A 16860-nucleotide genomic window follows, 5' to 3' on the forward strand; every position below is an offset into this window, starting at 1 on the left:
TCATTGTCTGCTATGTAAGTCCGGTTTTATCCCATGCTTTTTCAGACCCAGGCTAGCTGGTCTTGGTGAATTCCCGAAAGATCATCCCCATTGACTCAGTGTGTGGGTGGACCCCTCGCGGTCCTGAGTTCCTTGCTCGAATCATGGTGTGTGGACGTGTTGGCGAGGTGATTTCTGGACTGGGTTATCTTAGGTGAGAAGAGCCACCCTAAATGTAGGCAACATCAACTGATGAGCTGAGATCTCAGACTAAATAAAAGAAGGAAGTTAGCTGACGCCTGCATTGACAGCTTCCTGACTGTGCACCCAATGTGCCCAGCTACGTTAGGCTCCCACTCCATGCCGTCACCATGGCAGACCACAGCCTTGAACCATGAGCTGAGATCACCACCCCAAGGTAATTCCTTACCTTGACTGTGGCCAGGTATTGTGTCACACTTAACAAAGAAAGTAACCAATATGCCATCCCCTCGGCCCACTGGACTCCTTCAAGATCTCTACCTTCCCTACCTTCAGGAAGTCAAGACAGCAAACACCTGTCGGATAGCTTCCCTAGATTTGGGATCACACACATTTTCTAGGAACGTGAGTCAGCCATCCAATTAAGTATCAGTTATGAGGGACAAAAGGATGGAGTACAAATCAAAATAAAACAATGTAGCAACTACTACATACAGCATTCTGGTTTTACTGCCAAAGAAAACCAAGCCTTTCTGTCCGGTTGAGATAAGAAAGTTGCTATGAAGGAGGTGAGCACAAAATGGGTCTCAGCGGATGAGTAGGATGTCTCCAGAGCAGGGCATTTTAGATGCCAGAGGCAGCTGAGCAAAGAAATCACAGCTTGAAGTAAATTAGTCAGAGGCAGCTCTTGTGTGAGCCACTGTGTGATAGCTGGCCATGAGGGAAGGCTCTGGAACACTTTGCCTACCACATCTGGTTACTGGTTGCTTTTGCACCTATCCGCAGTGCCCAAATTCCTCCCAGAAGCGTCTTTATCAACTTTTTCTGCACACACTCATTCTTCCAGGGTCAGGCAAAGTGTCTGATTAATCTTAAGAAACCTAGCAGAGCATAGTCCGGCACCTCCCTTGAAGAAGCACCCTGAGATGTCACAGCTGATGACTTCGGCTTCATTTATGTCCTGGCAAATATCACCAGTCCTGTCAAACAGCTGGAAACTTTGCTCACCCCGGCTACCCGGGAGTTGGTTAATGATTAGTTTCTAACCGCCCAGCCCCGTGCTGCCTGGTGGGAGGTTGGCTCTCTGTGACTCAGAGCGCTAATGGCATTCCAGGAGGTCACAGAGAGACACTCCCCACATCCCCACGTGACCCTAGGTATGCAGGCCAGCAAGCAAGGGGAACGGAACGAGATCCCCTCCTCTCTCCCTGCCCATCAACCTTTGGTGGGGGGAGGAGGATGAACCAGAGTCCTATCGTTGAAATAGAGGACTAGGAAAAGGAAAATATAAACTCTTCTAAACTCGTTGTTTAAAGACAGATGCCATTTTCCAAGACTGATGGAAACATCCAATAGTTGTACAGAAAAAGATACTGCAAGACTTCTAAAATTTTAAGACCCTGATATTAACCCACAAACCTATGAACACCTGATTTTCGATAAAGGAGCTAAAAGTATACAATGGAAAAAAGAGAGCATCTTCAACAAATTGTGCTGGCAAAACTGGATGTCAACCTGTAAAAGAATGAAAATAGATCCATATCTATCACCATGCACAAAACTCAAGTCCAAATGGATTAAAGACCTCAATATCAGTCCGAACACACTGAACCAGATAGAAGAGAAAGTGGGAAGTACTCTATAACAGATGGGCACAGGAGACCACTTCCTACGTATAAACCCAGCAGCACAGACATTAAGGACCTCATTGAATAAATGGGACCTCCTGAGACTGAGAAGCTTCTGTAAAGCAAAGGACACTGTCGCTAAGACACAAAGGCAACCTACTGACTGGGAGGAGATCTTTACCAACCCCGCAACTGACAAAGGCCTGATCTCCAAAGTATATAAAGAACTCAAGAATCTAGACCGTAAAAGGCCAATCAACCCAATTATAAAATGGGGCTCTGAGCTGAACAGAGAATTCTCAACAGAAGAAGTTCAAATGGCCAAAAGACACTTAAGGTCATGCTCAACTTCTTTAGCGATCAGGGAAATGCAAATCAAGACAACTTTAAGATACCATCTTACACCTGTCAGAATGGCTAAAATAAAAAACACCAATGATAACCTTTGCTGGAGAGGTTGTGGAGAAAGGGGTACACTCATCCATTGCTGGTGGGAATATTTTGAAATGTAAATATCATCATGCATATGCATGCATTCACACCAGTATAACATTAAGATAGAATTTAATTTCTATTTCTAAAAGAAGGCAATTCAGAATGTTAAACGCAGACTGGAGATGTAACTGAACTGGTAGAATACTTGTCTACTGCACACCAGCCCTGGGTTTGATCCCCAGTGCTAAACAACCCTGATTAAATGTCACGTGCCTGTAATCTCAGCATCTGGGAGGTGGAGGCAAGAAGACCAGAATTTCAAGGTCATCTTTGGTACACAGTTGAGTCTGAGGCCAGCCTAGGTTATGTAAGATATGTCTCAAAATTTTTTTAACAAGAGAGAGAGAAAATGAAAACAAAATGGTAGCTGTTCACATATATAAATATAAAATTTAAATGCACGTTTATGTAGGTTTTATAATGGTGTCAGGTCTGGGGAGATGACTTACTTGGTGGTAAAACACTTGCTGCACAGAATAAGAATCTGAGTTCAGATTCCCAACATCCACATCAAAGTCCGGTGTAGTGGTGCACTTCTGTAACCTCAGCTTTGGAGGTCAGGGGAGATGGATCCCTTGGGGCTCTCTGGCAAGCTCCAGGTTCAGTGAGAGCTCCTGCCTCAATATAAGGTCAGATGGAGAGCAACTAAAAAAGATGCCTAAAATCAACCGCAGGCGCACACAAGCACACATATGCACACACCCATGTGCACACACAAGCACACGTATCCACACACCCATGTGCACACACAAGCACACGTATCCACACATCTATGTGTACCCACATGCACACAACCCATAAACAGAAATAAGCAAATTTTTAAAGGAGTTCTTAGCTACCTTATTATTATCATACTGGGTAGATAAGTGATCTACTAATAGCAATAATAACAGAATTTATTACCGACACCGAGAGCTTTGCATACTGCCGCCTTTAATTCAAACAGTCCTGGAACAGGAGCTTTTGCTACTCACTTCATTTGACAGATGAGGAACTTTCCAGAACAGGCCTGCCTTGGCTATCCCAGGGAGGAGCAGATACAGTCAGGCCTCAGCTTCTAGTCTGCCTGAGTTACAAAACTGATTTTAGCCGTAGCATTGTGCCATCTCCTGGAATGGGGCCTATGTCTGCACTCATTCAAACCTCTCCTCTGTGTCTTTGTGAAAACTCTAGACTATTTGTTTATGGGACAAAATGCTCTCTGCCCTCAGCAAACCTTTGGTCTGCACTCAATAACAGCATTATCTTTTACATTACCACACAGATAACAATTTTATTCGTAATTAGCCTCAATCTGGAGTCCACCCGGATGTCCCTGAGAGAATGTGATTAGCAACAAACTAAGCACATTCTTGGGGAACGCCTCCTTCTCACCAGCTTAAAACACAAACACGTGCAGCGACTTGGATGGATCTCAAAAGGAAGGATGCTCTTACCTCCTCTGAAGGTACCATACTGTGGGATGCCATTTGGGACAACATCGAAGAACTGGGAAGTAAAGTGCTGACTGCCAGGACCTAGGCAGAGGAGGAATCCTGAGTGAGCCTTACAGGGATATAGAAGCTCTGGGCTTTGATCTGAAAGTTACTGCATAAGTCTATGCATGGCAAAGCTGCATATGGCTACACATGCATACACAAATATATATACTTTATATACTTGTATATACTTTGTATATATACAATGTACATATAAAACAAGTTGAAGTGAGTACCATCAGTTAAAGTCAGTCTCCTAATTGCAGGGGACCTGTCACCTTTTCCTGGCCTCTATGGACACTGCATGTATGTAGCGCACTTACAGACAAGCAGGCAAACACACACTCACACACATAGATAATTAAATGGGAGGCGGTGGTGGGGAATAGACAGAAATTTTTAATAAATAAATAAATTTTAAAAAAATTTAAAAAATAAAGAATAAATAAAATAAAATAAAAAGAACCGAGAACAAAAAAAGAAAAAAAATTAAGCAAACTAAAATATTTAAAATTAATAATAAATATACTAGTATTTATTTATTTATGAGAGATAATTTAACCCCACCAATTGCTGCAACTTCTCAGTTAAGGCTGCTGCTCTGAAAAAGCCAAGATTTCATTAGCATTTGGCAGAAGTCGATTGAGATTATCATAGCTGATGTCTGAGTTGTCTGAGCTGACTTGTTACTGTCCTACCAGACTGTCAAATAACAGTCCTTAAACATAGATTGCTTTTCCAAAAAAAAAAAAAAAAATGGGTGATGAAATCTAGGTCCTGCACATATTCTAGGTAAGTGTTCTATCACACAATTTAACTCCAGCCCTTTGGAACTTTAGTTGTTTATTTTGGTCCTGTTTAGTGGTTTTAATTGTATAGTACTGGTTAGCTTAAACTCTTTGCAGACCAGGCTGGCCTTGAACTCAGAGACCCTGCCTCTGCCTCCAGAGAGCTAGGACTAAAAAAACGTACACCACACCTGACCTTGGTTTTTTTAGACAAATCTCATCACTTTGTCATAGGCTGGCCTTGAACTTGATGTGTAGCCCAGGCTGGCCTCAAACGCTTGATCTACTTATGTCTGCCTCAGAAGTGCTAGATTAGAGGTGTGCACCATTATGTCCAGATAGAGTTTGTCTTTTGTTTGTCCATTTGTTGCTTAAAGCATAGCACTTTTATTAACTTTATCTTTTCTAAATTATGCTTTATCTATACTGACCCATACATACAATAAACAGCAGCCCCTTCCATTCCCATGCTATTTCTTTTTGAAGAATCATTCATTTGTTCTTTCGTTTGTTTGTTTGTCTCTATGCAGTCCTGGCTCGCCTAGAACTTGTTAGATGGAGCAGGCTGGCCTTGAACTCACAGAGATCTGCCTACCTCTGCCTCCCGAGTGCTGGGATTTATAAACTTGCACCGTCACACTTGTGAGGTTATTTAAATAACATGCCACCTACAATCCCGACTCAAAGGCCAAAACTGCAGGAAAAAAAGTTAGCATTTGGTTGGGCAGGTTCACTAAAAGTAACCAAAGACTTCTCTTGCTTTGGTTCTGTTCTTACTAAATTCTCTTATTGCCTTGTTCTCTCTGGTTTTGGTTTGTTTGTTTGTTTGTTTGTTTTGGTGGGGGGGTAGGCAAGCAAAGGAATAGAACCCAGGCCCCCACACCTACTAGGAAGCAATCTAATTCCGAGCAGCCCCAGCCCCACAGCCTCCTTCTTCCTGTACTTTATCTTATGAAATATAAGCTGCCGGGAATTTCAAAACACAACTTTATTTCCGACGTTCTGAGGCATGGGGGCAGGGCAGAGCGTGCTTTAGACTCTCTGGGTTGAGAAACTGTAACTCCGTTTCTTAAAAGGACAGACTTCTCCCATGTGACATAAAGAAAATATTTCCCTGGATGCTGATATAATCCCTCCATTCAAACCCAGGATGCAAACAAAGGCATCTCTCACCGTGCAAAGGCACTGTGCGAGCTGCATGGGGAATGAGGAGATGTGCGGCTGGCTGCTGCATTCAAAGATGAGCTCATGGGAAAATTCCCAGAGCCCAGCACTTGGGTGACCCTGTGCAGGCAGAGCCCAGCTGATCTGAGTCACTGGTGGATGATCCATCACAAGGCCTAGGATGGGGTTCCGGTGAGGGCTCGTCAGCCACTTCCTGTCTGTAGCCAAGCCAGGAAGGCTTGGCTGAGTCATGAAGCTGGCAGAATCAACTGCTTCTCAGCACCCTTTCGGTCCTCCTCTGTTGAGTCACAGGCAAGCTAGACAGAGAGATCAGGAGCAGCAGGACACTCTGGTCTACAGGATACTGAAAGGTGGAACTTCCAGAATCCAGATAGGTCCTGTTGCTGTGACAACAGAGAAGGCAGAGAAGAGAGTGGTGACAGTGAGTCCCAGGCATAACATGAAGCTCCTAAAGCCCCAGATAAAAGGTCGGGGGTGGGGTGCAGGCAGGAGAAAACAGGCATCATCCTCATGGGGGAATCAACCCACAAGACTAGTAACATCTCAAAAGGCTCTTAGCCATCATACAGTTTGGAATGGAATAGAATTCTGTTTGCTTTCTTGAACTTTGTCTTACTTAGTTAGCGTTTACTATTGTGAAGAGACACCATGACCGCAGAAACTCTTACAAAGAAAACATTCAATTGAGATTGTCGCTTACAGTTTCAGAGGATCCATCCATTATCATCATGGCAGGGAGCTAGGGCGTGTACAGGCAGACATGGTGCTGGAGCTGAAAGTACTATATTTTGCAGACAACAGAAAGTCGACTGTTGTTACACTGAGGGAAGCTTGAGCAAAAGAGACCTCAAAGCCTGCCCCCACACTCCTCCAGCAAGACCACGCCTCCTAATAGTGCCACCCCTTTGGGGACCATTTTCTTTCAAAGCACCACCATTCTAATTATGAATGTAGGCAGCATATATTAGCAGCATCTATCCCTGTCACCAACAAGATCTTAATATGTTCAGGTCACATTATATTGGGTTAGGTACCTTAAAAAGTCACTCACCCTTCCGCTTTGCTTTGACATTATAGTTATTTTTAGATTTGCTGTGTCTTCTCGTGTGATGCGTTAGCATCTTCCTATCTACAGATGTGTATGTGTGGTGTTCTGGGTCATTCCTTTCAATAAATGTACTTTTCTTCTTAATCTAGCATATAATCCATTGTACTTTAGACATTTCCCCTTTCTCTTTTGTTTGTGTATATGTGTATATGCGTGTGTTCATGAGTGTGCCCCCCACAAATGCCAGCTCTTTAAAAACTTGGATTCTAGGGACCAAACTCAGGTCCTCAGTTTGCAGAGCAAGCGCACACACAGCTAAGCTCTCTCCCCATTCCCGTGTAACGCATTGTAAGTCTAAGACCCAGTACCTACAGCACTGGTTCCTTTAACAACTCTGCAGAACATCCTAGTTCCCGCCTCTCCCCTAGCTGGTAGATGTCGCCTCCGGTTTGTGTCTCTTCACATTATCACAAAATAATGTCTTGTTTTGTTATTTTATTTTTCCAATGATTTGGTTTTCACTTACTCTGTGGGGAAGATCAGCAGGACAACAGGAAGTTCTCTACTTCTACCATATAAGCTTTAGGGACCAAACTCAGGTTGTCAGGCTTGGGGCAAGTGGGTGCTTTAATATGTTGGAAATATTGATTATTTTGTTTGTGTCGTATATGTATGTGAACATGTGTATTTGGGTGTTCACACCTACGTTACAGCTCAAAAGCGAAAGGGGGACACTGGGTCTCCTGTTCTCGCTCTCTCCGCCTTACTTCCTTATACCTTGTCCCTCACTTAACCTTGAAATAGACTGGGTGGCCAACAAATCCCAGTCACCCTTCTTCTGTCTCCCCTCTGCACCCCCCTATTGGGGTTGTACTCATACTTGCATGTGTCTATATTCATTGCTAATTTCATGTTGCTTTAAATATATAAGCCATATTGGATTAAGACCCCACTTGATGACCTCATTTTAATTTAATTACCTTTGCAAAGGCCCCATCTCCAAACAAGGTAACCTTCGGGTTTGATTTCAAAGTGTTTCCCACAGGCTCATCTTTTGAATCCTTGCTCTCCAGTGGGTTGCAGTGTTTTGCAAGGCCATGCAACCTTTAGTAGGTGGGGACTGTATGGTGATGTAGAACCCAAGGGCAGGCCTTTGAGGGTTATAATGCCATAATTCTGACTTCACCCTTCCTCTGCTTGTCTGTCTACTGCTGTGTGAACAAATCTCTACCTCCTGCTCTCGACATCAGAGATGGAACCTATGTGCCTTCCCTTACCTGCTTCCATGATGGACTGGAATCCCTCTGAAAGTGAAATAAAATAAACCTTCCAGCCAGCCTGGTCTATAGAGTGAGTTCCAGGATAGCCAAGGCTATCCAGAGAAACCCTGTCTTGAAAAAACAAAAACATGACTCATACAATCACTTTTCAAAGTTCTGGCAGTTTGAATTCCCATGCATCCTTAATGAGAGGAAACAATTCATCCTATAATGAACTCTAGCCTGTTCTACATGATTCTTTCCGCAAGCAGCCGCGAGGTGGAAGTGGCCGACAGAAATGCCTGTGTCCTGGTTCAGAATTGTAAGTGCTTTCTAACCTGTAAAAGGTTTTGTATTTGTCAGCTTGTGTGGTGGCCGGGGTTCTTCGGAAAACAGAGAATGAGGCTCCATGTGCAGACACTCCCAGTCTGCGAGGCCAGATGAGAACTGAGAGTTTTTCACCATGCACAACCAGCCCGTGGCCCCAGGAGGGGATCAAGGAAAGCATCCGATTCCCTTTTTAAAACTTAGCTTGAGTGTGCAGCTGCTCAGTCTGCCTTTTCGCTAGGTGTGTGCTGAGGTCATACGTGTATATGTGCTGGCGCGCTTGCTTGCGTGTGGCTGCACATGCCTGTGGAGGCCGGAGGACAACTTCAGGGGTCTGAGGCAGTTTGGATGAGAATGGCCCCCATAAGCTCACATATCTGAGTGCTTGGTCATCATAGAATGCACTACTTGAGAGGAACTAGGAGGTGTGAACTTGTCGGAGGAAGTGTGTCACGGGGGTGGGCTTCGGGGGTTTCAAAACCCCAAGCCAGGCCCAATGTCTCTCTCTCTTCCTACTGGATTCAGGTGTAGAACTTTCAGCTGCTTCTCCAGCACCATGTCTGCCTCCATGCCTCCACACTTCCCGGCATGATGATAATGCACTAAACCTCTGAACTGTAAGCAAGCCCCAATCAAATGCTTTCTTTCATAAGTGTTGCTGTGGTCATGGTGTCTCTTCACAGCACTGGAACCCTAAGTAAGACAGTGTCATTTTACAGGAACTGTTCAACTTGTTTCTTGGCATGAGGTGTCTCACCAGCCTGAAGCTCACCCATTAGGCCAGGCTGGCTGGCCTGAGAGCCTCGGAGATCTTTCTGGGTCCAGCTCCCCAGAACTGGGATTACAAGAATATGTCATCTTTGTAAATGGGAACTAGAGATGGATCCCAGGTTCTAAGACTTGTGTTGCAAGCATTTTACCAACAGAGGTACCTTTCTAGCCCTCATTTTTACGGCAATTATAGTCATCTATATCTCCCATATAGGATGTAAGGTGCAGGGACACCATAAATCCAGCAATGCCCATCAAGAAAATGCCTTGCAATCTTTTCTTTCCATATGCATTGAAGATATATGTATTACGAAGATGAAGACTTTTTATTATCCTGTATTTTACTGAGAATCTATCTGATCAAACTCAACCTCAGGCCTAGTCTCTGGATCTGAAATCCTGTCTCCTCCACATGACCTGCCGCTCACTGAAGACCTGATATGAAATCTTTCCACACAGCCGCCAGCATGCACAGGATAAGAAACAAGTCAGGTGGAAACCAGCCCAAGCCCAGATCCCTGGAGCCCTAGCAGACGTATTTCAGCATGCTGGCTGCAATCCACAAATGTGACGTGTTCTTCGGGGTTCAATTAACCTCAGTGTTCCAATATAATAATGAGGCAATCAGAATGACAGCCTCCATCAGAGAGCCCAAGAAAGGGATGGGGAGACTAATTTCTGCAGGTTTCAAAGTGACATAAAGAACATTTATCATCTCAGCATCTGCCTCCCTGGTGAGTTGCCAAATCAAGTCAGCTGTAGCTGCCCATTCCACAAACTGAAGGCTCTTTGTGCCTCCTCACCACACACTCACCTGTGGTACTCATGGCTTCTCATCTGTCTACTCTGTTGGTCACATTGATATGACAGAGGGGTCTATGAGGCATTCTCAGTTCTCCGAATTCGTGCCGGTTAGTTCTCGAGACAAGTATGTAAGTCTGTATCAGTCCTGAATGAATAAATGATTTCCTCTCCCATTCCCACCTCTATGGTCTCTTTCTTTTATAATTTTTCTTCCCCCTTAAGCTTACCATAGTTCACTTGAACTTAACTTTAAATATATACACGCATGTTTAAAGTGTGGGAGCAAAGACATACAACTGCCTTTTAGACACACATAGGTGACACCAACCAGACACACCCACTCCTCATCCACTAAAGAAGGCCCTGGGGCTACTTGGAGTAATACTATTCCAGTGACCTTTATTGAACATTCATTTTTTTTTAATTAAAGGACTTATATTCACCAACTCATTTAGTGTGAACAATAGCCTTATTTAGAAACTCTGGGCTTAGGACGTTGAACAACTTGTTCAAGATCACACAGAGGGGACTGAACCAGGAGTGGAGTTCAGATGTATCTGAATGGGATATTGTGTTTAAACAGCTCTTTGTGCTACCTGCTTGGAGGAGGCTTTGAGAGACTTCTTGGCTTCCTGGTCCTTCTGCAAGAGCTGTTTCCATGGTCTTTATCTTGCTATTCAGTAGCTGCATCTGAAACTTGATTTCGGGCCTCTTGGCTTCCATGCTTCCCAGGTAGCCGCCTTCAGCAGCTGAAGGAACAGAGTCCAAGTTCCACCAACTATCGATCACTCAGAGCACCAAGAAATAAATCAACATGCAAATGCTTCTTCAGCCATCTACCCGGCTTTATCTGAGATGTGAGAAGTAAACCTAACCCTTAATTGGTGGTTCAGGAATTTCACAGGCACTGATGTTTGTCGAAGAACCCAAACACATTTTCTCTTGGCACTCGAAACCGGCTTCCAGATGGTAGACGTGGATGAACAGCAATTACTTTCCATCAAGGACGTTTGAAGATCATCTTTCTTTCCCCCACCATCTCAGTCGTCTGTTTCTGAATTCCACTTTCTCTCAGGCTACAAAACAGCTAATAGACGAGCAAAATATACAGTTAGGGACAATTGACACGATTTTCTCTCCTTTTATTTATTTGACAATTATTGACTGGATGTTTACAACCCTAGGCTAGATGCTAAGGAAAGGGATGGATCACACTTGGCATAGCTTCTCCCTCGAGGTGTTCGAGCCTAGAGAGAATGGGAAAAAATCAAATGATCTTACCAACGACGACACAATCCCATCACTGAGATTCCTGTAAGATATGGAAGCAGAGGGCCCAGCGAATGCACTCAAAGGGTCTAATGAAGATGTGGGCTGGGAAGACCTTCCTGGTGCCATGACTGTGAATGCATCCGGGACCACCTGGGTGAAGAGGAAATGGGGATACTTGTCAAACATGGGCAACACCAGTACGAAGATGTTACAAGTGATGGCAAGAACAGGAGCATCCACACAGGCCAGAAATGTAAACATCTGCAGAGGCAGGCAGATGTGTGAGTTTAAGGCCAGTCTGGACTATAGAGAGAACTCCAGGACAGCCCTGGCTACACAGAGAAACCCTGTCTCGAAGAATTAAATAAATAAATTTCATAAATAAATGTAAAAACAATTGTCAGAGCATTGGAGATGCCCCAGTCAGTATAGAGCATTTCCTGCAAGCTTAAACACCTGAGTTCAAGTCCTGGAACCCACTTTTAAAAATCCAGGCTAGATGGTGTATGCTTCTAACCCCCATGCTGGGGAGGCAGAAACAGGAAAAGCTCTGGTGCCCAACAAACCTGCCTACTAAGTCAGCTCCAGGGAATGAGAGGTCCTGTCTCAAAAACCAAAGTGGACTGATCCTGAGGAACAACCCCCAAGGGTGTCTATCCTCTGGCTTCCATGTACACGTGAGCACAAACCTGTGCACACAGAGAAGCATACACACACATGCACACACATACATACACACATACATGTAAGAGTCACGGCAGATGGACCTTGACTCTTACACATTCTGACTTGCATTCTGAAATCCAGGGATATATAACACCTCAGCCAGTGGCCAAAGACACAGTTCACTTAACTTCTGCCCCTGGGAATTGTGAGTGAGTCTTCCTACCTCCTCTCTCCACACATTAAACCTATTGATCCTCTCATTTCTCAGCATCAAGCCCTTCCCAGCTTCTATGTAGAAAGATTTTCCTACAGCAAAAGGCAGAGTCATCATGGTCAGCTGTACTGTCAGCAAAACCATGTCACACAGAAAACAACCAAACAGACCCGAGACCTAAAAGGAAGCACGGCTGGGGTTTTGTTTGTTTTGCTGGTGGAATTTTGGTTTGGGAGCTTTGTCCTTTCTCTTTATTTTTATTTTTGTTTTAGGGTACAGACTCAATATATAGACCAAGCTGTCTTTGAAAGCAAAATCCTTCTGCCTTTAGCTTGTGTGCTGCGATTGCAAGCCTACACCACCATGTCCAGTTATAGTTTAGTAACCCTTCTGACACTGCAAATAGAAATGGTTCTGCAGTTTTGTTTTTATACATGGTCCAGAGAATACTTATTGGAGATAATACATCAATGTTGCCAATAAGCAAGGAGAGTCTCACTGCAAAGACAAGAGCTTCAGAACCGGGGAAGCTGGCATAGTAGGAAAAGTACTGAAAGACCCCCGTCCAGCTTGCTAAGCAGCTTAACACCAGATAAAAGATCCCCCCGCCCCAGACTAAAAGACACTCTCAGAGGGTCTTTCAGTACTAGCTGCACAAGAGCGATGACCTGGGTTCAGATCTCTAGCATCCACGTGTGTAATGGCAACATAATAATAATATAATAATATAATCCCAAAGGTAAGCACATACTAGAGGTAAGCACATCTCAGTAGGCCAGAAGTGGCACTGCCCACAGCAGGCTGAGCCCTTCCACATTAATCATCAATCAGAAAAAAAAAAAAGCCCCACAGATTTGCCTACTCACCAATATAGTGGAAGCATTTGCTCAATTGAGGTTCCCTCTTGCCCTATGGTCCTAGCTTGTATCAAGTTGACACAAAAACTAGCCATCACAGGACTAGATTCAAGAAGGCAAAGAGTAAATATGTACAATGAAAAAAGCAAACCCTTGAGCAGGCTATCAGAGTTATAATCAATGAAGGGCCGTGCACTTTCAGAGACATATTTTTTATATAATACTCAAACTAGGATGCTTAAACAAAATCTAATCATGAGGTAGGTAAGACAAAGCCTAAATTGGTAAATATTTAGTAAAAGAAGTGGCCTGTGCTCTTCAAAATTGTCCCTATAAAAACAGCAAAGAAATCGTAAGAAATTGTGCTAAATTAATAATGAATATTAACACAAAGTACCAACACAATATGTATCCTGAGCCTGTACTACCACGGAAATGAGCCATATAGGACAATATTAAAACACTCAGGACAGGGCTCACTCAGCAAGATGGTTCAGCAGGTAAAGGCAGAAGCATGAAGCTCTGAGTTCAATCCCTGAGACCCACATGGTGAGAGAGGAAAAGCAGCTCCTTCAACTTGACCTCTGACCCCCACATATGTGTCATGATACACAGGCCTACATACTCGCTGAATAAATGAATGAATGAGTGAATGAATGAATAATAAATAAAACATTTGAAAACACTGTGACACTCTATGTGAAATTGCATTACATAAAAGAATTTTGTCAAGGTTAAATCAGCTGAACCTGATCATTATGGTATGGTTATATGAGAGTCTCCTTGTTCTTGGAAATTTTACGCTGAAATACTAAAAGGTAAAGTGACTGATCAATGCAGTCTACTGTCAATTGGTTAAGGAAAAATAGACATTTGGAAGTAATACACACACATGAATAAGTGAAAAAAGTAGACGTTAGTAACAGGATAGAGAAAATTCTTTCTTTGTACAAACGTTATATTTGGGGTTAACAGTGAAAAGGACTTCAACACACTATTGTAGCTCTTCTTTAAGCCTGAAGTTGTTTCATGCTAAAAATAAAATGCATGAGGCTGGAGAGATGGTTCTGCAGTTAAGAGCACTGGCTGTTCTTGCAGAGGATCCGGGTCCAATTCCCAGCACTAACATAGCTGTTAATAGCCATATTCCAACAGATTCATGTTTCAATGGATCTTCTGACCTCCAGTGGGCAGCAGAACCAAATGTGGTAGATATACATGTAGGCAAAACATTTATACATAAAAATAATTAAAAAATAAAAAGAGTATGACATATAGGATTATATAGGATGGATGGATGGATGGATGGATGGATGGATGGATGGATGGATGGATTTAGAACAAGTGGGTAATTGTGTCAATGTGTGGGTGGATATGGGATAATATAATATAAATGGCTGGATGGATGATATAGGATGGATGGGTATAAGGATAATACAGGATGAATAAATGGAGTGAATTAAGAGTTTCTCCAATGTAAATCTTTCAGTTGTACTATCATGGACACACCTGCCATTTGGTTTTCTTTGCCCAGAACTTTGGCTTCACTTCCAGGAAGGAAGTTAGAGACCATTTTTTGCAGACTTTTCCATGTTCTTTCTTAGCTGATTATAGACTAGGAAAAAAGATTTTTGTCTCCAACATGTAGATAGCCCCAAGTAGAAGTGAGGAGAGACTTTATTTATCTAAAAATGTAGTGGTCTGGCATGATTGCCAATTCTGACTTTAGACAAAACACGAGAGTCCTTTTCCACCCAGACAGTCCCCTGTGGAGAGCAGAGGATAGACTAACAAACATCTAACAGTTACTCAAGCAGGAAGAGGAGGCAATAGGCTAAGAACATGTTTTCTGAAAGCATAAAATGACAACCAGCCATCCGGAATGGAGACCTGTGAAGCCACAATTTCCAGTCCAGTATGACAGCTAATTGCAGACTTAGCGTTTTGTTCATTCAAGGAAAACAACATCAAGCTCACCAAGTGGTTCCCACGGTCCACTCAGTATGAGCTGTCTGGTTTTTTGGACCAGCGGCAAAGAAGTCCATCAGCTGCCCGAGTGCACTGTCCCATCACGGGGCAGGGCCCATAAGCATTGTTTTCCTTTTTGTTCTAGTTATAAAATGAAACCTACAGGTCCCTGTGCTTCCTCTCTATTCCCCAACCTTAGCCCCTCCTGTGGTAACAGAGTTCATTTCCGGGTCTGTTTCCTTTCAGACTTTTCTTTTACATGCACGCAATCACGTATTTCTCATTTTAAAAACGAAACAAGGGCTGGAGAGATGGCTCAGAGGTTAAGAGCATTGCCTGCTCTTCCAAAGGTCCTGAGTTCAATTCCCAGCAACCACATGGTGGCTCACAACCATCTGTAATGGGGTCTGGTGCCCTCTTCTGGCCTGCAGGCATACACACAGACAGAACATTGTACACATAATAAATAAATAAATAAATAAATAAATACGAAACAAGATCAAGCTCAGGGAGACTTTATTTTTAATCGGTGCTCATAATGAGCTTTCCCCTGGACTAGGGCATGGCTCAGTGGGTAAAGTGTTTGCTGTGTAAGCGTGAGGACCTCAGTTTGGAGCCCGGATACATAAAAAGGCCGATAAAAAAAAAAAAAAACTACATAAAAAGGCAGTACAGGTTAAACCCTCAGCTGGGTGGGGCAGAGACAAGTGGATTCCTTGAGGTCACTGGCCAGTCAGTCTAGCTGAAATGACAAGCCCGGGTTCACTGAAAGACTCTGTCTAAAGAAAAAATAAAGACATCCTGACATACACCTTTGGTATCTAAGTGTGTGTGCATGCATGTGTGCAGTTACACGTGCACGTGAACATACACACGCCTACACTTTCTATGATCATTCTCAGAGCCCTAGTTAGTTCATACTTTCCCATGGTTGCATAGTAAGAGACTCTGTCCCTTCCCCTCCACCCCTGTGTCATTTGAATATATCTTACCATCTCCTCCCCACCCCCACCCCCCGCCACTCGCCCCCAGATTTTTTCAAGACCTGCCCTTGGGCCTCTGGACACAGTTTTCTGAAAGCACCAAGAACTATTAGGAAACCCAACTTCTCGTCTCCGGTTGACACAGCTTGTACTCCAGCCACCAAAGGGATCACGTAGATCTCAAGGCTTTATCTAAACACACACCCTGACTTCCTCTTCTGCCTTCATTTTCTGTGTCCCTTCCCCTTTACTAGGTTGCCTAGGAACTCTTCCATAATGACCAGGTACACAGAAATTCTTATAGCAGGCGTGTCTGGGGAGATGACCCAAGACGTGTAATATTCCATGGTACAGAGTATACCGGACATGCCATGATTTGCAAAACTGGTATCTTGTGAATGGTCTGTTTGATTGTTTCTGGCTCTTGCCATGCTGGAGCGTGCTGGGCACACATCTGCACACAGTCCTCTATAAAAGAGTCCTTAATTGCACCCCCATCTTGGCCCCTCTAGTGAGCTGTATGGTCAAGTCAAGCCTGCCTTTCTGCTGTCATAGTTTCAAAGTAAGAATGCAAACACTGCTGCCAGGAACCCACTACCTTTATTAGCTACAGTGAAGAGAAATGAGTCAGTGTGCTCTGTTTATTTTTCCTGGAGTTAAGATCAAAAAGTCCAGCCCACGCAATTTCCCAAGCCACCCTGGTCTCAGATTCCTAGGTAATCAATGGTTATCACACACTCTAGACTCAACAGACTAGATCGTGCTGGAGTGGGCTGGAATATATGAGCTGGCACATGTGTACATGTGTGTAGGTATGTGTGGAAGGCAGAGGACAGCTCCAGATGTCTTTGTCTTTCCTAAGGCACCATCCATTGTAATCTCTATGACAGGATTTCTCGCTGACATAGGGTCCACCAACTAAGCTAGGCTGGCGAGC

This window comes from Microtus ochrogaster, chromosome 16, assembly GCF_000317375.1.
Source record: "Microtus ochrogaster isolate Prairie Vole_2 chromosome 16, MicOch1.0, whole genome shotgun sequence".
In the NCBI taxonomy this organism is placed as follows: domain Eukaryota; kingdom Metazoa; phylum Chordata; class Mammalia; order Rodentia; family Cricetidae; genus Microtus; species Microtus ochrogaster.